Source organism: Chrysemys picta, chromosome 2, assembly GCF_011386835.1.
Source record: "Chrysemys picta bellii isolate R12L10 chromosome 2, ASM1138683v2, whole genome shotgun sequence".
Lineage (NCBI taxonomy): Eukaryota > Metazoa > Chordata > Testudines > Emydidae > Chrysemys > Chrysemys picta.
Genome location: NC_088792.1, coordinates 41064102 through 41088420, shown reverse-complemented (window position 1 = coordinate 41088420; position 24319 = coordinate 41064102). Strand labels below are relative to the sequence as shown.

Sequence of the window (24319 nt, the reverse complement as noted above, 5' to 3'; positions counted from 1 at the left end):
AAATAGTTTAGTTACTTAAAGAACTGAACTAACTTTTGTATTTTGTTATATAACCTATCAATTCCTAGTACACAGGGACAAGTCATGAAGTCTCTTTTTATGGGGGTCTTGTCGGAGCATGATTTGGCCCCATAAATCATGTATATCATTCAATCATAGAAGTTCGGCATTGGAAGTCCAGTTTTTATCCGTCATGTACAGGATTGTTCCCTACATGGCATGTATAAGTAAAGACAGGCAGTTACACTGGCCCATTTTCTTTAAGAGGATTGTATTGGGTTTCTTGTTAAGGAAACCAAATTTCACTTACCTACTAAAGTAGGGGCAATCAGGATTTCAAAACCCCTTGTGAGAAGTTTGAGACCCTCACATAAATTCTACTGTACTTCCATGCTCCTGGCAGGTAGTGGCAGATTAATAAACACTAAATGAGGCTTAGGTCTCACCAACATGCTTATGTATTTTCCATTAGATGCATATGCAAGTGCGAAGTTATATAGTCACAATACTACAAAAGTATGTGTGTATGTTTCTCTCTGCTACGCATTTTAGTTCTTTGCATCAGTTGTACTTATGATTAAGTACTTATGATATATATGCATCCCTTGTTTGTTTTTCCTCATTCTTTTATCTTTTTTTCTTTCCTTTTGCTGTGTCTCAGATCTTGGTGTGCCATTTCCAATGTATTTTTTTTCCAAGGTCTCTTTTTCCTGAGTTTTAATTTTTTTTCTGTTGTATTCATATGTGGTTTTAAGAAGTTTACTGGAATCTAGTCTTTCTCATCTACTTTCTCTCTGTTCCCTCTCTCACGTCCTTTTTCCATTTACTTCTCTCCTCCATTTCTCTGTGCCTTCTTTCCTGTGATCTTTCTGTACCCATTCCTTCCTCTCCCACTTTATCAGTTTCCTTATAGCTTCACCTCTATTCATTTATGGTACCTCAGTTTTACAATGTTCTTGGGGTCACCTAAACCTTCATCACAGCAGGAATTCAGATTATTGAGATACACTTGATTAGAGAGAACTGGCCAGTTCAGACAGTCACCAGGGTGCACAGAGAGACAGCTTTCTGAAGGCCAGAAGGCTTAGACAAAGAGGGAAGGAGGGGATTATCAAGTCTTTTTTGAGAATTATAATTTTAACAGATATCTGATAAGAATTCCCAAACCACCTTTTTCAAGAGGTGCTGGAGCCTGCTGGTCATTCAGTATTCCTGGATATCTCTCTGCAGCCTCACTCCTGCTGCACTTCTATGCTATGCAAATGGAGTTTCATTTCCATAACAGAAACAGTAAATCTCGTTTTCCCCCTCCTTCTCTTACTCTTTAAAAGATGCTAGCTGATCTTTGGATAACAGGAGTTTTGGTTAACCCCAGTTTAGTAATGTCAGGGTTGCTCTAGTTTGATTGCTTAGTTTTAGGAGCTGCAAAGCAGCTATTGCTAGAAAAAGTAAAAAAAAAAAATCAGGATTATTAGTAAAATAATTTTAGCTTTTAAAGAAGAGTTCAAGCAATAACATCTTCTAGAATAATAAGAGTAGCATTAGAGCACTTCCTGAGCTGATGCATCTTTTAGCGATGAGTAGATCTATGTGAATGTTGCTATGGGAATTTTGCTTAGCGATGCTGGCTTGACTGCATGGACAGCCCTTATGAAATATTCATGACCTCTAGCACAGCTGCCATAGTAGTTTACAGAGAAACTGCCAGGAGACCTTCACTTTTAAAAACTGTATTTCTGTACATCAAAACAATATTCTCACTTCAGTTGGCAGAGGAATAGTCACCAGGTCTGACTCTGTCTCTGGCTGTGAGACAGCTTGTAAACAGTTGAAATGTGAGGGGATTGCTGCAATCAAGCTGTTATAACAATGGTGTTTCAGTAATATGTAAAACACACACAAACTGATGTTTTAAATCATCTGTGCATTAAAAGGGATTAAAGCACGCAATGGAGGAACAGTTTGTAATGGCTACGTGGTTATAGGATATACATTGTTGTATACACGTGTTGGCTAATATTTAAAGTAATCTACGTTTTATGATGTTCATCACATTCATTTAAAAAACTGTTTCTAAAAACAAATACCAGAATAGCTTAAATCTAGTTGCATATCTCTGAAATACTACAGGAAATATTTTGCTACTTCCATTTATGGATGAGTTGTTCACCTCCTTGATGAATAATGAAATTATTGAAACAGTAAGTTAGGTTCACATTATTTCACTGTTCACTGCACCAGGCTGCAAACACTGGGTATAGATTCCTCATTTCCAAGTGTGCCTGTCTTTTCTTTGTCTTTATGTGCTATCAGTTGGGAGCAAGTGACGCAGCTGCTTTTAACTTTTTTTCTTTTTCACATTGTGAGTGGAAATGTTGATCCTAAATAAAGTCATTAGAATTCTATTTGTCATAGGAATTAGAAATGGATGACATTCATGAATAATGCAGAGGTTGAAGGGAAAATGATGGAGAATTAAGAATAGATATAAAACTGTCAAAGTGTTTCATGCACTTTAGGAAAACAGTTTAATGAACATCCATGTTTCTTCCTTACAGAGAGGAGAAACACCTTAAAATTGTAGAAAGAGATGTACCAATGAGGCATATGAGGACAATTGGGTAGTAGCTTTGGACTTTGAGTAAGATAGACTAGAACTTTGAGCCCAGTTAAGATGAAGCAAGTATGTCGGGTGGGGTAGCTCAGTGGTTTGAGCATTGTGCTGCTAAACCCAGGGTTGTGAGTTCAATCCTTCAGGGGGCCATTTAGGGATCTGGGGCAAAAATCTGTCTGGGGATTGGTCCTGCTTTGAGCAGGGGGTTGGACTAGATGACCTCCTGAGGTCCCTTCCAACCCTGATATTTTATGATTCTATGTACAAGATCTGATTGTAGTACTGATTGCAGACTGAAACAATGTCTAAGGAGAAAGTGTGACAGGCCAGGAGTCTTTGCCCTAAACACTCTGTTAACCTTTTATTAGTAGGATCAATATTTGTTAAGTGGATCACTGTGACAGGTTGTTTGTTACCTAATTTTGACATAAGGAAGGTGAGAGTAGCTATTTAGGTGAGAGATGATCTAGGATGTTGGCTGAGCAATCCTGAAGGAAGAACCCTAGTAGTAGCTGAGTCTGAGCAAAAAGTTTGTGCTGAACTTTGTTACTTTATTCTTTTCATTGTTGTTTGAAAATATGAACCCAAAAGACTCCAAAGTCAGAAGGTAAATTATAAAAAATCAGTCTAATTTTTAAAATTTCATGATTTTCATGAAGTTAATCATTATTTTTGAAGGCTTGGGGTTGACAGTACTGAGAGAAACAAAACATTGTAAATGATGAGACATTTTCGTCTTGGCTTTTGCCAATACAAGAGGAATTATTATGTATACAGAAAGCAAGTGTGATGAGATGGAAAACTGAGGTGAAAATGGAGAGGTCCTCCTAACTTTAGTGTCATATATGGGCTAGGGTATATTTAAGAAGAAGAAACATTTATCATATAGCTCCCTGTCCTTTCCCAGTGCCAATGAAGTCAGCCGCAATGCTCCGTTTAGTGTCTCTGTTATTTTGCATGAAGCCCTTGGAATAATGCACTTCCTGAACTGGTCCATATAACTACTACCCTTTTTCTCATTTGTCTTCAATAAGTAGATCAAATTTTTCTGTGATGGTGGTGATGTTTTTAAGATTATAAACTCTATAGGGCATGGACTATTCCTTTCAAATGTTTTTATAGTTCCTAGCATATCTTTAGCATTACCTCAGTTGAAATTATTAGTATCAACTTTTTGTAATAGAGTAGTACCTAGATGTCCTGGTCAAGGATCATGACCCCATTGTGCTAGGCTAGGGTTACCATTCGTCCGGATTTACCCGGACATGTCCTCCTTTTTGTGCTAAAAATAGCGTCCGGGGGGAATTTGTAAAGCACTCACAATGTCCGGGATTTCCCCCCTCCCCCAGCAGAGCAGAGCGAGCGGCTGGGAGGGCTGCAGGAAAGTCCCGGGCTGGACTCCGGAGCAGCTGTAGAGGAGCCGGATCCGCCCTGCATTCTGAGCAAGTGTATCAGCACAAAGTGCAGCCCTCCTCTTTTGCAACTGGGAGCGGTTTCTGCCATGCAGCGTAGCAAAACGGGAGCGAGAGCACTTTGTGCTGATACAAGGGCAGCTCTCCCCTGCAGCCCGGTCCGGCAGCACTGTGCAGGGCCAGGGACCGGGTTTTGTTGTGCTGGGGAGCTTAGCCACGTGTCCGGCTCGGCTCGCACAGAGCCCAACACCCTGTTCTGAGCAGCAGGGTAAGGGGGCCAGGAAGGTTCTGGAGGGGGCAGTCAAGAAACGGGGGGGGCTTTTTGGGGGGAGTGGAGAAAGTTTTGGGCAGTCAGGGTACAGGTAGGGGGTAGGGTCCTGGGGGGCAGTTGGGGGAGGTCTTAGGAGGGGGCAGTTAGGGGACAAGGAACAGGGAGTCTTAGGTAGGGGGTGGGGTTCTGGAGGGCAGTTAGGAGCAGGGGTCCCAGGAGGGGGCAGTCAGGGGACAAGGAGCGGGGGGGTGGGGGGCTGGGAGTTCTGGGGGGGAGCTGTCAGGGGGCAGGAGTGGGGAAAGGGATCGGAGCAGTCAGGGGACAGGGAGCAGAGGGGTTTAGATGGGTTGGGAGTTCTGGGGGGGGCTGTCAGGGGGCAGGAGTGTGGAGAGGGATCGGAGCAGTCAGGGGACAGGGAGCAGAGGGGTTTAGATGGGTTGGGAGTTCTGGGGGGGGGCTGTCAGGGGGGTGGGGAGTGGTTGGATGGGGCGTGGGAGTCCCAGGGGTCTGTCTGGGGGTGGGGGTGTGGATAAGGGTTGGGGCAGTCAGGGGACAAGAGGCAGGGAGGCTTAGATAGGGAGTGGAGTCCTGGGGGGCAGTTAGGGGCAGGGGTCCCAGGAGGGGGCAGTCAGGGGACAAGGAACGGGGGGGAGGGTTGGGGGTTCTGGGGGGGGCGGGAAGTAGGAGGGGCAGGGGCGGGGCTAGGGCGGGGCTCCTCCCGTCCTCTTTTTTGCTTGCTGAAATATGGTAACCCTATGCTAGGCACTATACACACACACACAAGAAAAAATTGGCCCTTTCTCAAAGAACAGACAGTCTAAATAATAAGATTTTTGCACCATGACCTCTATTTTTAACATTGCTCTGTATGAGATTGTATCAATGTTCTTTTTAGCTGCTACCTAGACTGGAAAGCAAATACTTAAAATCCAATTAAACTCTTCACTAATTTTGTGTATGAACTATGTATCACTTTGTATTAAATAACTTATTTTAAACCATATTCTTTATTTTTCAAGTGTCTACACCTCAGAATCATAGCTCTCAAACTTACATCTTGCATATCTCAGACCTTAAAAAATAAAATAAAATAAAATAAAATAAAGTCATGGCTCTGAATGTCTCCAAATGGAAGTTTTTCTTTCTTTTCTTTTTTTTAAAAACATGAAAGAGTTTTTGTTTCTTTAAATATATATTTGGGCTAAGTCTCGATCCCACTGAAGGGGTTGTAAAATTATCATTGACTTGAATGGGACCTGGATTTGGCCTTTATGCTGTAACATTAAGAACTCAAAGGAAGAGAAACTGAGATGTCAGTTCCGTGCACAGGAGAACCTAATTTAATGTGTATGTATGAAAAGTTTAGAGCAGGGGTCGACAACGTTTGGCACGCGGCTTGGGCACGTGGCGTGGGTGAGCGATGTGCTGGCCGCGGCTTCTCGCCGCCCCCATTGTCTCGGGACGGTGAACCGCGGCCAGTGGGGGCTGTGATCGGCCGAACCTGCCGCGTCAGCAGGTAAATAAAACTGGCCCGGCCCGCCAGGGTGCTTACCCTGGCGAGCCGCGTGCCGAACGTTGCCGACCCCTGGTTTAGAGGCTTGTATATAATTTTCATACCAAAATGTATTAACTCAAATAAGGCTTTGAAATTTGTTGCTTCTGGGTGAATTATGTTAAAATATCACATATAGTGCTAAGAAAAATGATTTATAGTTCTGACTGTACATAGCCTGTTGTAGAAATATGTGCCTGCCTTTGAAGACATGGAGAAAAAGCAGAAACTTAAAAAAAAAATCTTCTGTAATTATTGTACAAAAGGAGTTACAGGAAGCATTTGATATACTGGGACAAATTCTTGCTTACATATGCCAAAAGGTTCTGTCAGTGAAATAAAATGAAACCTTCCCCAACAATGCATCTGCATTTTAGCCTATAATCAGGATGTACCAAATACTTATTTCTGCGGGGTACAGTATCTTCAGAGATAAGGTGCCACCAGACTCTTTGTTGTTTTTTCAGAGATAATAGAGCTCAGTAGTACAACAAAGCCTCTCAATCCTCTCAGGCAAACTCTACAGAGTAGGATGCCTTGTTCTTCCTCCTCTTGCTCTCTCACTATCTGTTTGTCTGCCTCGCCTTGCTGGAGATGTTCATCTATACTGGCAGGTTTTGAGAATAAGGCGACCAGTCACATGCTATGTGTTGTCTTTCAACAGCTTTCTGATGGAATACGTTCTTTTTATGTGATGCATAGTCATTATGCCAGACTAGACATTTCTGTGGGGGAAGTGTAATGTCAGTGTATGCAAAACTGAACTGGACATAACACATCCACTCTTTGTATGATCATGACGTTTATTGTGCTAGCGCACCCCATAGCTGTTTAAAATGTGAGGATATGCACATCCACCTTTTTTAAAGTCTGTGTGAATTTCATCAGATATACATGGGTATTACAGATGAGGTTAGTTCCAGACTTCTCCATGTATCTGTGTGTCATCTATCGGCTTTTCTAAAGAGTAAAGCACTGTAATATTTAAGCACTTTTGATCTGTTCCAAGCCTCTTGACTTAAATGGGATTTATACCTGGCCCTGAGTTATTTACTTTTGTTAATCTCTGCAAGAGTGTACTGCAACCCAGAATTTGTCTCACTGCTTTCAGCAGTTGGCCCTGCTGTCCTAAAGACACTGTACTTTAACGGGTTATAAAAATAAAACAGTGAAGCTTGTCGTTTGCCTTTATCTAGGAGCTATATGGTGGAAGTAAGCATACCAATTGTAAGAGGCCAATCAATTGAAATGAGCTATCAGTAGCAGTAGAAGAAAAAACTTTGAAGTGATAATCGAGATGACCCATAGAAGGTGTGAGGAGAACTTAACATGGGGGGGGGGAATTCAATTAGTGTAATGACCCAACCATTCCCAGTCTCTGTTTAGACCTAAGTTAATTGTGTCTAATTTGCATATTAATTCGAGTTCAGCAGTCTCTCTTTGGAATCTGTTTTTGAAGTTTTTTTGTTGCAAAACTGACACCTTCAAGTCTGTCACTGAGTGATTAGAGAGGTTGAAGTGTTCTCCCACTGGTTTTTGAATGTTATGATTCCTGATGTCAGATTTGTGTCCATTTATTCTTTTGCGTAGAGACTGTCCAGTTTGGCCAATGTACATGGCAGAGGGGCATTGCTGGCACATGATGGCATATTTCACGTTGGTAGATGTACAGGTGAATGAGCCCCTGATGGTGTGGCTGATGTGGTTAGGTCCTATGATGGTGTCACTTGAATAGATATGTGGACAGAGCTGGCATCGGACTTTGTTGCAAGGATAGGTTCCTGGGTTAGTGTTTTTGTTGTGTGGTGTGCGGTTGCTGGTGAGTATTTGCTTAAGGTTGGGAGGCTGTCTGTAAGCGAGGACTGGTCTGTCTCCCAAGATCTGTGAGAGTGAGGGATCATCTTTCAGGATAGGTTGTAGATCTTTGATGATGCGCTGGAGTGGTTTCAGTTGGGGGCTGAAGGTGGCGGCTAGTAGGGTGACTAGACGTCCCGATTTTATCGGGACTGTCCCGATATTTGCTTCTTTGTCCCGCGTCCCGACCAATGTTTGGTCGGGACACTGCACAAAGAAGAAATTTTCCCTTCCGCTCCGGCGCTCGGGCCCCCCCACCCCGGCTCCGCCCTCTCCTTCCCCCATTGGCTCCCTCCCCAAATCCTCGCCTCTTCCCCAGCATTCCTCCTCCCTCCCAGGCTTGCAGCATGGCGGTGCAAGCCTGGAGGGACGGGGTGGCGGCGGCGGTGCCTGGATCCTGGAGCTGGTGAGTCAGCTCCAGCACCCGGGCACTGGGCGGGCAAAGGGGGGCGGGCAAGGGAGGGAGACAGGGGGGCTCAGCTGTGAGCCCCCCTGCCGCGCCAGAGGGCTTCTGCCCGGGCTGCTGCACCCGGGGCCGGGAGCGCAGCCTGAAGGCTGCTCCAGCCCTGCAGCCCGCGGGGCAGCGCGGTGGGTCCGGTCGGGGGGCAGCGCGGAGCGGGCAGGGGCCAGGTGGGCGGCGCGGGGGCCTGGGCCGAATCCCTGCTGCTGCCGGGGAGCCCCGCGCCTCTCCGTCCCGCTCGCGGCTGCGGCTCCTTCCCGGCGGGATGCGCCCCCCGACCTGCCCCACTCACATGCGGCGCGTGTCCAGCTGCTCCTTCCCGGCGGGAGGGAGACTAGGCACGGGGGACATGCGCCGCATGTGCCCGGGGCAGCGGGAGGCGCGTCCCGCCGGGAAGGAGCCACAGCCGCAAGCGGGAGGGAGAGGCGCGGGGCTCCCTGGCAGCAGCGGGGATTTGGCCCCTGCCGCCCCCCCCCAGCTCCTGCCCGCTCCGTGCTGCCCCCGCCCAGACCCACTGCGCCCCGCATATGCCCGTGGCGGGCCAGGGGGCGGGAGGCTCCGCGGGGACTCAGGGAGGGCAGCGTGCGGGGCCTGCTAATGCCCCAGGCCCCTTAAAACTTTTTTTTTTGCTCCGTCCCCACCCCCCTTTTTTGCTCCGCCCCCTTTTTTGGCTCCGCCCCCGTCCCGATATTTTATACTGGTAATCTGGTCACCCTAGCGGCTAGTGGCATTCTGTTATTTTCTTTGTTGGGCCTGTCCTGTAGTAGATGGCTTCTGGGTATTCTTTTGGCTCTGTCAATCTGTTTTTTCTCTTCAGCAGGTGGGTATTGTAGTTTTAAGAATGCTTGATAGAGATCTTGTAGGTGTTTATCTCTGTCTGAGGGATTGGAGCAAATGCGGTTGTATCTTAGAGCTTAGCTGTAGACAGTGGATCTGTGTGGTGTGTCCTGGATGGAAGCTGGAGGCATGTAGGTAAGTATAGCGGTCAGTGGGTTTCCGGTATAGGGTGGTGTTTATGTGACCATTGCTTATTAGCACAGTAGTGTCTAGGAAATGGACCGCTTGTGTGGATTGGTCTAGGCTGAGGTTGATGGTGGGGTGGAAATTGTTAAAATCATGGTGGAATTCATCAAGGGCTTCTTTTCCATGGGTTCAGATGATGAAGATATCATCAATGTAGCGCAAGTAGAGTAGGGGACGAGAGCTAAGGAAGCGTTGTTCTAAGTCAGCCATAAAGATGTTGGCATACTGTGGGGCCATGCAGGTACCCATAGCAGTGCCGTTGACTTGAAGGTATATATTGTCCCCAAATGTGAAATAGTTGTGGGTGAGGACAAAGTCACAAAGTTCAGTCACCAGGTTTGCCGTGATGGTATTGGGATGCTATTCCTGATGGCTTGTAGTCCATCTTTGTGTGGAATGTTGGTGTAGAGGGCTTCTACATCCATAGTGGCCAGGATGGTGTTTTCTGGAAGATCACCAATGGATTGTAGTTTCCTCAGGAAGTCAGTGGTGTTGTGAAGATAGCTGGGAGTGCTGATAGCATAGGGCCTGAGGAGAGAGTCCACATAGCCAGACAATCCTGCTGTTAAGGTGCCAATGCTTGAGATGATGGGGCATCCAGGATTTCCAGGTTTATGGATCTTGGGTAGCAAATTCTTTTTTGGAGAATCTGGGCTGACGTGGGTTTGTAAAGACACCAGAAAGCGGGTAGGTTTCATGTAGTTTGGGTTTTTAATATAAACATTTTACCTTTAGCACTGAATGCTAAATAATACACTTACAAAATGCTGTGATAAAGATTAATTAATTTGTGCGGAGCTTTGAAGATGTAAAGTGGTAATAGGAAATAGAAATGGCAACTTTTTGTTATGTAAAATTTTGCAGTACCCAAGCATCCAGGGACTCCTCCGGATGTTGCTTAAAAAGGCGTGAGAGATGTCAAGCAGTCCTCTATTTTCAACCACTGTAACAAAAACAGGGGGGGAAATGGTCTTCAAAAGCAGGGCTACGAATCTCACCATAGCTGCTTTGATTATTCTGACTGGAGGAGTCAGAGTGCTCAAGTGGAAGACAAGGTTCCCAGGCTGCTTTCCGGTTCCATCAATGCACTATAAACTGACATGTATGCAAATGGACTCTTAAAAAATCTTATTAGATTTTAACACCGAGCTTCAGATAACATTTACTAATGCAAAGTACATGGGGCTAAAATCTAGCTTCTTCTATTTTGCTTCTGGCTTGCCCGTGAGGGTTTTCACTTAGATTTTCCAATTAAACTAAAAATGAAAGGAAGCATTTACAAGTGTGCCATTCTAAGAATCAACTGCACAGGTTGCTCTTGGGAAATGCAAGTACACTAGTAAAAGACAGTATTCTGGAAGACATAAATTATAGTGCTGTAGTTATGAAGTCAAATTTGAACTGAAAGTATTACTACTTGAAGAGTTGTTATAAAGAAACATATATGAAATTAATCCCAATTATTTCATTATTTAGATTCCCTCCCCACATTTTTTGCACTGAGTCCCATGAGCATACACTATTGTGGGTCTCCCCGGCTCCCTTAAGGTTTCTTATACTTTTATTCCAGCTCAGACACCATACAGAGCCACTTCACACTATGGAAATGTAGTATTGTATGTAGGAGTCTGAGGCTTGCTTTTTTAGAATCTTTAGATTTTTACACTGAATAATTCAAAATTAAATCTGAAAGTATACATAATCTTCCCTTTTTAATCTGCAAATTTCAGAGACTGACATTAAGCCTAGAGTTGGGTGAAGCTTTCAGGCCAAACTAGCAGAAAGTCCATGATTGAGGATTAGGTCAGATGGTTATTCCATGCAGATGAAGGGAGACTGGGGACTAGGGCAAATATAATGAGTTTTTTAATAAACAGACTAAATTTGAGATGGTTCACACAGCTTTATTCAGTGCTTTGCTTTGAGATTTTTTTGTTTTGTTTGAACTTTGCAGGTTCTAGATCATATTCCAGGTTTGGAAGCTTTAATTCTGTTTTGATATGCCTTAGCCCTGAATTGTGATACTCCGCTCTTTTGATCCCTCTGAGTTTCTGACTGCAAAACGCCTTCGACACCCACTTCCAGTGACAGGCACTGAGCCTCTCTCTTCTTTGAGATGAAATCCCCGCAGTTCTCCCACTCTTTGGATTAGGTCCCTGGTTGCAGGCCCCCTGTGTAACAGCTATGGTTGCTCAGCATTTCTGACTGGATTTGGCTTTCCTGCAAAACTTTCCTGTGATCAGTGAACATAGTGACGTAAAGCAGCCAAGTCAAAACAAAGTATAGTTTAATCTCAACAGAAGGAACACAGCATAAGGAGAGCTAAGAGGTATTTAACACAAGCAACAGTCTACATGCATAACTGCCTTACCCAAAATTTAGGTTTGCCCAATATATCCATGCATTCCCACTCCTGGGGGGAGACAATGCACCCCTTCAGCCTCAGCTTCCCTCTTTATCCCCAAGCTCAGGGGCTCAGGTTTTTATTTATTCCAGAGGTCTTTGTTCCAATTTTCCCACCAGAAGGCTCCTTGAACTTACAACTTGGGACCTTTCCCTGGTAGTAATAGACAAACTCTGCATGGTCAGAGGTAAACTTCAAAGGAATTGACACCTGCATTGTCTCTTTAGTTTAGTTTAGAATTGGAAGCTTATTGTCTCCTTTTAGTGCTTTCATGCTGTCTGCTCCTGTTGGTAGCAACACCTTTTTAGTCATACAGCAACCAACACAAACAGATGGAACATGTAATATTCATACAATATTACAGGTATCTTCCATGTCCTTCACAAGGAGATCTTCTAATATATTTTTATATTTAATTAATACATGGGTTCTCCGATACACGATGAATAAATAACACTAGGCATGGTAAATGTGACCTTGTGCAAGTCTTCCCTGTGTACCTTAATCCTAACCTAAAATTGTTCTAATATGACTAAGTCTTTTTCAGAAAATCATACCAAATGTACTATATCACTGGGGAGAGCTCATGTTGGGGAGATGTTATGTCCATTAGGACTAACCCATGTATGTGAATCCATAATTGCAGAGATGTAAGCCTACTGCATAAACCTACTGTTGCACCTTATTCTCAAATGTATGAATGACATTAGAATTTGATACTGCATATTAATGATATTTAGCATAAATGTAACCCTTTATATCTTCAAAGCATTGTACAAACATTAATTAGAAGTATGAAAAAGTTGACTGCTTTATTAAATGGAATGCTTGATATGTTTCTGTTACATGTGTATTCACAATAAAATAAACATTTTTTAAAAAAACATCCTTAGTCATAATTTCTTTGAATTTATATTGAGCTATTATAGAAAACAGTGCCCTGTTTTTGCAATGGATAGTTCTTAAAAGCTCAGATACAGTACTGTGTTAAAAGGATATAGTTAGATTTCTGTGTCCTACAAACTTACATGTACTCATTGCCATAGTATCCGAATCCAGATCTCCTAAATCTCTTGTTTTTTAGCTGCTTTCTGAAATTTTCCTGCCTAGAACCTTAAAGCTCCTAAGTGCTTTGCTCAACATTGCAAAGAAAAACTGTGGCAGAGCTGGGAATTGAAACTAGGTGTCCATGGACCCTATCAAATGCCTTAACCATACAAGATCATCCTCCCTTAGTTCAATTAGTTTGAATAATGAACTATCTTGATAGGTTTTGAGAGAGAGAGAGAGGTTCAAAGGATTTCAACATCATTGTGCCTCTTTAACTAATCTGTGCAACAAGATAATAAATGTCCAGCTTTCTTTATACACATGCTTAAATTTTAGCATACCCAATGTGATAGATGGATACTTACGTGCTATGTCTCGTTTGCTTAATCACACAATTACTAGTGTGTTTACTTGTCTTCATTTTGTGTTTTTGTATTTCCTGCCAGCTTTAGGAGCTACTGGAGGAAAAAACAGAATGGAGCAGATGAATTGATCAGTATTTGTTGAGCACATTACTGTACCTCTGTCTGGTTCGGTTTGTCTTGTGTACCCCAAGTTTCATCTCACTTAAAAACTACTTGCTTACAAAATCAGACATAAAAATACAGAAGTGACACAGCACACTATTACTGAGAAATTGCTTACTTTCTCATTTTTACCATAGAATTATAAAATATATCAATTGGAATATAAATATTGTTACTTACATTGAGAGAATAGTTTATAGACCAGTATAAACAAGTCATTGTATGAAATTTTAGTTTGTACTGACTTCGCGAGTGTTTTTTATGTAGTTTGTTGTAAAACTAGGCAAATATCTCGATGAGTTGATGTACTCTGTGTAAGAACTCTGGGTACACTCAGGGGTATGTGTACTCCTGGTTGAGAATCACTGAGATAGACCATCAAATTTAAATCACTGAAGTTGGTGCCAGAGAAAAGGCATACGAACAGAGACAGGTAAACCCACAGCTCTTTGTTTGTAATAGTGTCATGTATCACTGAAATGTGTATCCCACTGTTCAATAGAGCATTGCTTTATTGAGTGGTGTATTAGAGGAAAAAATAAAATGCACAAAATCAGTGGTATCGGTCCTACTAAGTAACTGAGATCTGTTTAAGTTTTTTTTTTTTTGTGGAAGTCTTTTAGTTTTGTTTTATTATCTTTTATAATGTTATCATTTAAGAGGGAACAAAATGATGAAAAATAAATTGTTACTGAGCCTGAAGTAATAAATGAAAGGGTTACATAAGCACAAGTTTACCTTAATTTAAGGAGTATAAACTTCATGCATCAGTTGTTGAATACTCAGTTTGGTTTAAACAAAAATATAATTTTAAAGATGGCGTCCGAGATTGCATGTTATGCAGAGATGTGTACTTTCTGTAGGCAGTTACTTGTTTTGGGTGCACAAATGCAGGCTTTTGGCAAGCAATAATTTTTCAAGGACAACATAAGCCTGGAAAATAGGCCCTGAAACTCTTTGTTTTGGTAACATTTTATAATTATATCTCAATAGCATCGTCCAATGATGCTGTGTAAGACGTAAATGTAGGGACCTAAATAGGTTAACAGCATTCCTTTTATAGCAAATCTTGCATTAATTTGATTTTGACACGTCTTGCAATGCTGAGGTCAATGCCAAAAAGGAAAAATACAAAATGTTTTTGCAGTCCAGAATAGAAAGTGTTTGTATTAGACATTTTTTGTCATATTGCAGAATTCTTGAACTTTAACAGCATATATCGTAGGTTATATTGATAATGTAGATTTTTCTTTGATAAAAAGGTTTAAAACTTTTCACAATAGGAGCTTGTCATTATCTTCCCTTTTACATAAATCTAGTGTTCCCAATAGCTTTGGTGGTGGTTATTGTATATAAGGTTTGTTATTTTTAGTGTTCTTCACCTAAGGACCCTACTTTGTTGAAGACCTCAGAAAATTAACCACACCATTCCTGTTAGCAACCAATGAATAGCTTAAATGTGCTGCTGAAAGTATCTTAAGGGATTTTTTTTTAATCACAAGAAAGTGCACATTTAAAGTGTAGCATGAATTCTTTATGTAACCCTGGTTTTAGTTATTGTTTTGTTTAAAGTGGAAGCTGGGCAGGTACACACAATTTTAAATACAGGCATCTGTTACTGCTGCTAATGTTTTTTAGTTAAACAATTCAAAATAATTTGCAGTCAATCAAAGCAATTTTTAAAATTATTCTATATACGGGTATTTATGTATTCGATAAGGAAGAGTAAATCCAGTTTTAAAGAATTAAGACCAAAAAAACAAAATTTGGTATCACTTCTGATATTCTGATGGTGGTTGGTTTGTTTCGTTAACAAAGAGTCTGATGTGAAAAATAGAATGTTTATTTCTTAATCCCTGGAGCAGATTATCATATTATTTGTCTAATGAAATTCATTCTACTTTGTGTAAATCAGAATTTAGTTTCTCCAAGGAGTTCCAATAAAGTAAAATTTAACTGTCATAAAACACTTGATATACAGAGTGATGCAAATCAGAGGGGAAACTTCAAAGGAGGCATGGAAGTACAATACTGGAAAAGTCAAAAATACAAAATATATCACTTTAATTTCAAAAATAGTTTTTAAGAGCTAAGTAATATTATTCATAAATATTTATCTACCCACATTAGCATTCTCCTATCATTTTGAAGGTCATTATAGTTTATGAATGTTAGATGGCATTACTAACTTCAGATTAAAACAGTATGCTATGGGGTGATAGATGCTTCTAAAGTGATGTTATTTTCACTTCATTCCAAAAGAACCTAGTTGTGATTACTTGTGATTGCCAAACTTCTGAAAAAGGTTCCACTTTATCTGCACAAAGTTCAGATGCTGATCCAGATGCCACTTATCTCACTTAACCACATTTTTCGGTCCCACATTCTTACTGAGGGTCAAAATCCAACTTGTATTACATAACTGATATAGAAACCACCAGGTCCAATTTTCTAAAATATGAGGAACTATCGGTGGGTGGCGGTGTCCAAGCCTGGTTGTGTCGCCCAGCAGCGAGAGTATACGGCCAGCAGAAGGGGAACCCAGGCCCTCACAGCTCCATTGGGTTCCAATGAGGGCCCTATGACTGGCTAGGCAGATATGCGGTAGTATGGGGAGTAGCTGCCCCCAAGCTTGCTCCCTGGGTCACTTCCTACCTTGTTCAGCCCCTTCCAAAGTCACAAGGATAGGGGTATGACCTTATGGCGGGGGGCTCTCATTGACAGCTATCTGGAGGCTCTTCTTCACTCATAGCCCCCTGTTCCTGCCAAAGGCCCCGTTTCCTCACGGGGGCCTTGGGTAGCTCTGCAGTGGTGTCTAGTCCAGATGGTGTGAATAGGGTTGCCAGGTGTCTGGTTTTCAACTGGAAAGTCTGGTTTTAAGGGGACCTGTACAATCTCTGTTCAGAAGTATTGACTGGACACCAAAAGTCAATTTTCCAGGACCATAACTAGGGCAGGGTGAGAGGGGCAGCTGCCCCAGGCACAGAACTGGTGGGAGGATGCAAAAATGGGTGACACAGGATCGGGTCTAGTGGTATCAGTTGGCACCCAGGGCAGAGCAACAACTATCAGGCAGGAGCGGGGAGTGCAGGGAGGGGCCTGCCCACCCCCAGCCAGAGGTGTTTAGTTCCGCTTTGCCCTGACCCCCGTGTGGGACTGGCTCAGTTTCTGCCATGGGCCCAGAGTAGCCTCTGCCAAATAAAAGAGTGGGGCCTGACCCCTTGCCAGCTGCTGAGCAGAGGAGGATCCCTGGGGGGAGCTGAGCAGCCCAAGCTATTTTGACCATAGCTATAGTGCAGGTGCACGGGGTGGGGCGCTTCACTTTTTACCTGCCTTAAGGGCAAGCATGTGGGAGGGGATGGTGCCAGGTCATCAACCCGCGCCAGCCCCTGCTCAGCCAAGGCCATCTCCTACCTGCATCTTGTGGGCAGGCAGAGAGCAATCTCCAGGTCAGGCTGCAGCTCCCAGTCCTGACGACAGGAAAGAGGGAAGGGGGAAAGCAGTGAGCGAGAGGAGGAGGGAGAAGATGAGTGAGCAGGGGTGGGGCCTTGTGGGGAAGAGGCAGAGCAGGGGTGGGGGAGGTTTCGGTGCTCCTGCTGTAGTGTCCAGTTTTGAGAAATTGGGAAGTTGGCAACCCTAGGTGTGGAGTTCCTGCAGTCTCTCTGCAGGAACTATCCACATAGGACTACTCCCTTGCTCTGTCTGAGCAGGGCCACTCCCTTTTGAACTCCGCTTCCATTGTGAGCATGCCCAGTAGGTGTGGCTAGATGGGGCCTTCTGGGCCCAGAGTGGCTCGTTAACCCTTGGCTCCCCCATGTGGGGCTTGTACACCCCATCACAGGAAATTATCTTGATTTCACTACAGAAAAAGTAAGGGCCATGTTGAGATTACAGCAATGTTTATGGGCTGATTGCAACACTTCAGGTTTTCTCCAAAATACTCTTGTAAGCAGTCAAAGTTATATATTTTGGGTGGATTCACATTTTAAGTATTACCCTATTATGTTTTTTCCTCTTTCATTTCTTCCCTCCACCGATTCTTTTTTTTTTTTTTTTTTTTTTGGCTTACAAGTTCTTCATACATATCAGTCTTTTCTCCCCTTCCCACAAGTGTCTTCTCCTCCACACTAGCTTCTTCCCTTCCATACAGAATTCCTTTTTTATTCTCTTCTCTCACAGTTAGTTACTAAGTAGCACCACCCCCTTGCTTCCTGATACCCTTCTTCCCTAAACCCATTTCAACCATCCTCTTATCCTTTTCAGACTGCTTCTCTTCTCCAAGTTTCTTCTTGTCAGGTTGGGTTGGGAGATACACTCAACCCTCTAATGTCACTGCAAGTCCTGCTCTGCTATTCCGTTGTCCAGGCTCATGAGCTCAGCTTCTAGCATTGCAGTCTGTCTCTATGGTAACAGACAGGCAGTAGTGCAGAGAGAGGTGGGGGAGCTGCTGTACAGTGAGTCTGCCAAGTATAGAGAACAGACAGCAGGCTTTGCAGGGAGAGGACCTAGTCTGTGCAAGGCCCAAGAGTCGTCCCTGTTCTTGTGCTCAGAGCGGGGTGTGGGCAGGGCCGACTCCAGCGTTTTTGCCACCCCAAGCGGTGCAAAAAGAAAAAAAAAAAGAGCCGCGATCGGTGGCAGCTCTACCGCCGCCGCTTCATTCTTAGGCGGCAATTCGGAAGCAGGTCCTTCCCTCTGAGAGGAACTGAGGGACCCGCTGCCGAATTGCCGCCAAAGAGCCAGACGTGCCGCCCCTTTCCGTTGGCCGCCCCAGGCAGTTGCTTGCTACGCTGGTGCCTAGAGCCGGCCCTGGGCGTGGGGGCTTTGCGGTAGCAAAAGTCCTTGAGTAGCAAAGATGCCAGCACTACAAATGTGTAGCTGCTTCCAAGCTATGGAAGAGGTCCTGTCCCTCAAGTCCCAAAGCTAGCTGTGAAGACAACACTTTTAAAGTCATCCTCTAGTCCATTTATCCTTGTTTCACTGCAATCCAATCAGTGGGTTACTGCTTAACTCTGGCCTTGCTCAGTTCTTCTGCCAAGTTACCATATTTTGGGAAAAAATCACATTTTAAGTTTTAACTTAAAGTGGGGTAGAGTTGATATTGAGTAGGAACTTCCCTTTTGGACAATGGTGAAAATGGGGCAAGGAGATTGTGGGATGGCATTAAATGTGCAATCTTCATAATTCTACATTTATACAATTTAAAGTCCTGTTCAGTTCCTCACATTTTACTTAGTGTTCTTCATTTTTCTTTTCAATCTTTTTTCCTCTTTGCACTTTTACATCATTTACCTATTCTGTTTGTCTTTGTTTACTATGCCATTCATCTAAGTTCAAGATGGTCTTTGTCTACAGTGTATTCCTTTACTAGTATAATCATGTTTAGACTCCGTATACGGTACATGTTTCAAAGAGATGGGCATTTATGATTCCCTAAAGCATTAGATGGATGATAGAGGTTTTTATTTTGCTATTATCAATATAAAAATGAAATGTGAACATATGCATTGAGAAAGATTTAATATAAATAATGCATTTTTTAAATTACACATTGAGTGGACTGTGTTTCAGTTGTCATATATGGAGAAGAAACCAATACATTTAAGTGAATGAAAGGAAAGCACTGTATTGCAAAAGAAAGATGGACTAAATTAGCCAGCAAACGTCTCTGGTGGAAGGCAAGACCTTGCTTACTATCTAGATTTTTTTCCCTCTGGGTTTGGTCCATTTTTGAGTGCTTTTTTTTTTTCTTGTCTCTGCCTCTAAGAGGGGGCTGATCTAGTTTCGCTTGACTTTATGATGCACTGAGTTCTGTGACAACAATAATAAAGGGTTTCCATTTAAGAAAGCTGTTCCACTGTGGCTCATAATGGGGTAGACTTAAGAACCATACTCTCCTCAATATTTTTGTAAAGTATGTATTTGGCGATTGCTACCTCTTGATTAAGAATACATTGAATCCTGTAGCAAACAGACCTTCCCTTGTTGAATGTTTTCTTGAAGTGGAAGGTTTATGTATTTCATTGAATTTTGGCAAGACTCTCAAAAGGTTTAGCAAACCGATCAAAATAGGCACAAAGATTCTGTCTGTCTGTCACAGAATTAGGACCCTGAATCAGTAGCTAGTACAGTGTTCATTATTAAAATGTCATCATTTGTCAAAGTTATAGCATAGTAATTCCTGATGTACCTAAAGAATGAAATAAATGTGGCACTATTACTTTTTAGTAGCTCTCACAATGTGCTGGACACTTCCCAAATGTTTGAGAAGGGATGGTCTCTTTTCCAAAGTTAAGTGTGTGTAAGTTTTTTGCTGGTGGGTGTGGGAGTGAGAATGGTATGGTCTGTTACAACTGAAACCACTGTGTATGGGGTGAGAGAGAGGGGTCAATTTGTCCCACCAAGTGTGCATGTGAGAAAAATTTACTCCTGGGGGAATTCTGTGCCACTGTGCGAGCACAGAATTAATGTTGTCCACAGATTTCTTTGCTTCCCTGCAGAAAAATGACTTCTTCTTAGTCCCTAAGTGCATGACTTTGCACTTTGCACTATTAAATTTCTTCCCACTTCTATTACTCCGGTTTTCAAGGTCTTCCAGATCATCTTGTGTCATATTCCGATTCTCCTCTGTATTGGCAATACCTCCCAACTTTGTGTCATCCACAGATTTATTAGCACAATCCCTCTTTTTGTGCCAAGATCATTAATAAAAATGTTAAATAAGCTTAGTCCCAAGACCGATCCCTGAGGAACTCCACTAGTAACCTCCCTCCAGCCTGACAATTCACCTTTCAGTATGACCCATTGTAGTCTCCCCTTTAACCAGTTCCTTACCCACCTTTTAATTATCATATTAATCCCCATCTTCTCCATCTTAACTAATAATTTCCTGTGTGGAACTGTATCAAGGGCCTTACTGAAATTCAGGTAGATCAGATCTACTGCATTTCCTTTGTCTAGAAAATCAGTTATCTTCTCAAAGAAAGAGATCAGATTGGTTGGCACTATCATCTTTTGTAAAACCATGTTGTATTCAGTCTCAATTACCATTCACCTCTATATCCTTAACTACTTTCCTCTTTCAAAATTTGTTCCAAGAACTTGCATACAACTGAGGTCAAAGTAACAGGCCAGTAGTCTCCTAGATCACTCTCCCCCCCACCCCCACACATTTTTTAAAAAAATAGGTACTATGTTAGCAATTCTCCAGTCAGAGGGTACGACCACCAAGTTTATGGATTCATTAAAAGCCCTTGTTATTGGGCTTGCTATTTCATATGCCAATTCTTTTAATATTCGGATGAAGATTATCCACTTCTTTCCATGTTTTCCTTTCATTTATATGACTACAGTACAGTTTACTATTGGTTTTAATTTCCTTTGCAAAGTCCAACTGTCTTTGGCTTTTGGTGATTCACACTTTCCCCCTACATTTTCTGACCTCCAAGAGGTAGCTTTTCTTGCTGAGCCTTGTAGACTTTCTGTTTTCTTTCAATAATCTGTTTGAGATGCTTGTTCATCCAGTTTGATCTGCAACCCTTCCCTATGACTTTTTTTCCTCTTGGTTGGGATGCAGGCTTCAGATAGTTTCTGCAGCTTTGATTTAAAGTCATTCCAAGCCTCCGCCACATTCAGATCCTTGATTTCTTCAGTACAGTCCACTACTCTAAATGCTTCCCTTAATATTTTTTTTGAAGTTTGCCTATTTGAAATCAAGGAAACTTGCTGCAGATCTATTTTTGTTTATCCTTCCATTTAGTTTAAACTGAATTAACTCATGATCACTCAAACCAAGGTTCTCTTCTACAATCAGTTCTTGTATGAGAGCCTTGCTACGTAGCAATACTAAATCTAAAATGGCAGCACCTCTTGTTGCCTTGGTGACTATTTGTCGAAGAAATCTGTCAGCTGTCACATCCAGGAATATCTATTATTAGTAGCACTTGTCCTCCATATATCTGGGAAATGAAAGTATCCCATACTCTAATATTTGTAATGAAATATGTACTATTGGAAATTGAGAGAGGTCTCTATCCATATCCAAATTGGGTCCTGGGGGTCTCTAGCGTACTCCAAGCACTATCCCAGAGGAGCCTCTCTTAGCCTTCTTCCCCAAAGTGATTTTGGCCCAAACAGATTCTGTTTAATCCATTCCATCCCTTCTAATTTCTTTACAGTCTATCTTGTTAATAACATACAATGCTACTGCTATATGTAAATAACTTTACCATTATTTCTGTCTTTCCTGAACTGCACATATCCTTCAATGCCTGTACTCCAGTCATGACTACTATTCCACCATGTTTCTGTTATTCCTATTATTTCTGGTTTCACTTCCTGCACCAGAAGTTCTTGTTACTCCACTTTCTTACCCAGACTCCTTGCATTAGTGTACGGATGTCTTAATTGTTTCTGCTTGTCTTTGCCCATATTTCCCGCCTGATTAAGTATAGTCTTTCTACTACCAGCATTGACACTATCTGTCCTCTTGGTGTCCATTCTTCTACTCTTGGTTGTTCCTTTCTCTGTTGCTGTATCCTTTCTTACTTGATGTTCCTCCCACTCAATATTAGAATCAGACATGGAAATTACATGAGCACCGTCCAAACGTCTTCCCCCAAATCCCTAGTTTAAAGCTCTTTTAATCAGTTGTGCCAGCCTCCATCCCAGAAGTCTATTTCCCTCCCTACTCAGGTGGAGTCCATCCCATGAAAACAGTCCTCTGTCCATTAATGCCTCCCAGAGGTTGAACACCCCAAAGCCCTCCTTATAGAATCACTGCCTGGGCCATCTCTTGATCATCATAATCTTGTCTTGCCTTAGCTCTCCTCCTATAGGAACAGGTAGAATCCCACTGAAGATCACCTAAGCCTCCATTTCCTTAAGGCTTTTCCTAAGCCTGGCATTGTCTCCCTTGATATGTTCCAGTGAGAATCTAGCAGTATCATTTGTTTCCACATGAAGGATAATTAGTGAATTCTTTCCTGCTCTTCAGCCTCAGGTCCACATCTCATATCTTGGCTCCCAGACACAGCACACCCTTCTGTTCTTCAGATCAGCTCTAGTGACAGGCCTGTCTGTTCTTCTTAGCAGAGTCCCCAGTCACCTTAACCTGCCTTTTCCTGGTGTTCGTGTGATTCTCCAACCTTCCTCCTCCTGTCCTTTCTGGCTGCAAGTCCTCTTGTCTTTTGTTCTCACTTGCAATCTTCTGAGCCCTCCTCTACCATCCTGGGACCCTAGATTCTGGCTATCTTCATTGTCTCTTCCATCCTTTTTATAGGACTAGCCACTCTTCTCTCTTCCTTTTCCCTCCCATCTTCTGCTACTGCCTGCTGTGCCCCCATCTTCATTTTCCAACTCAGCAAACCTGTTTCTGAGCTCTCTTTCTCCTTCACTAGCTGATCTTTTCCTCTGCCTGGGTCTCATAGTGACATGTTTCCACTGGCCAGCAGCCTACCCTCACAGTTCTCCTGTCCAGCATCTGCAAGTCGAGTTTTCTCTTCAGCCTCCTCTCACCTTCCCTCCATCATCCATTCAAATCCCCTTCAAAACTCAGCCATAGTTTCTATGTGCATATCCAAACCTCGGACCTTCTCTTCCATCAGATCCATCAGGCAGCACTTCATACAAACAAAGAACCTTTCAGGATAATATACATCCCACAGCTTCCACACACAGTCATTGTCATTGTCTCTTTCAGTCGTTGGGTCACTGCCACTGCTGCCTCTATAACTGTAATAGCCTTCCCTCCTAAGTTCCTGTCGGAGAAAAAAACCCACACACAGAACAGAAACAGAATACCGCCTACTCCACCCCTTACAAACTCCCCTGTTTTCACCTCTGGCTGGCTCCTGTGCTGCTGGCTGGGTGGCTGCTTGGCTGCCTTCGTAGGCCCCCTAGTCAGGGTGTCCCCCCTCCAATCAGGGCTCCAATGTGATCAGAGACTCTGCTTCTCTCCCAGTGCACTGCCCCCACCAGCCTCTGCAAACTGAAAACAGAAAACAAACCAACAAGCAAATCAACTCTCAAGAACTTACTCTGCCCTAAGTAAGGGCTTCCCTCCTTTCCCCTTCAACAGATCTCTGCTCGAGCTTCCTGGTCTTCAGTTTGGTTGCTGGCTGCCATGCTACTGCTCTGGCATAATTTCAGAAATATTAATATATATTTATTTGAAGAATGGAGTATTTTGTATTGTAGTGGATAAGATCAGGTTGTGGGGTGCATTATTGACATCTGAGGGCTTTGAAAAATATAAGTCATTCATATAATATGCACCATTACTAGTTTTTTCACTGTGTATCTCATCATGCACAGGCTGACATTCATAAACAATCTCATCACCAAATGAATGCCAATTGTATAAAGGGTGATTTTTTTGTAGTACTGTCTGAGGATTTCTAGGAACTCCTTGAAGGACCTACTCGACAAGTACATGTTACAAAGGATGTGCCACCATGGTGCTGCCACTTCGAGCTTTGACTGACTTTATTGTGATTTTTGCTTTCTTGGCAGTCAGTTTCTTCTCAGTCTGTTTCCATTTTTGGAGACTTACTCTTCCTTTATTCTTATTTGAAAAGAGGGCAGGATATTTTCTCCCTACATCCTCACCCACACACACACAGGAACTTTCAGTGAAGGAATCTGCTTCTTTCATGTTTTGCTTTACAGAAAACTAGTGGAAACTCACATTGATTAGTTAGACTGAGCTGCATTAAGCTCTGTGGATAATGCTGATTAAGAGTACTTTCTATAAATACATATTTACAGATAAGCCCTTCACCATATTTGCTTGGGGGGCGGGGTGACGTGTTTTTTTCTTTCTTGTTCTGGTTTATATTTGATGTGTTTGACCACGCAATGAACACAACCCATCTAACCAAATCTTCGGTAAAAGTGGATCCTTCTGATCTTTTAACACTGCTTCTCTTTCTTACTTCAATTTCCTTCCCAGAAATAAGAGCTAGCAGAGGGGGAAAAAACAAACAAACAAAAAACAAACCCACCACCTAAAAAACCTGTTCACCATCCTACCAAGCTTTTTTTTTGGGGGGGGGGTCAGGCTCTTCCTGGCAGAGGTATGTGGTGAAGATGGAAAAGATATGGGGAGAAACATATGGGAGGAAAGGGAGGAGGGAGAGAGAAAAAGTGTGTGGAG

At 42.8% G+C, this 24319-nt stretch overlaps 1 protein-coding gene across 12 annotated transcripts in view; it reads left to right on the top strand.

Moving 5' to 3' along the window:
- Positions 1-24319, top strand: part of CACNB2 (calcium voltage-gated channel auxiliary subunit beta 2) — a 382138-nt gene that overhangs the window by 258366 nt on the left and 99453 nt on the right. The window lies entirely within an intron of this gene.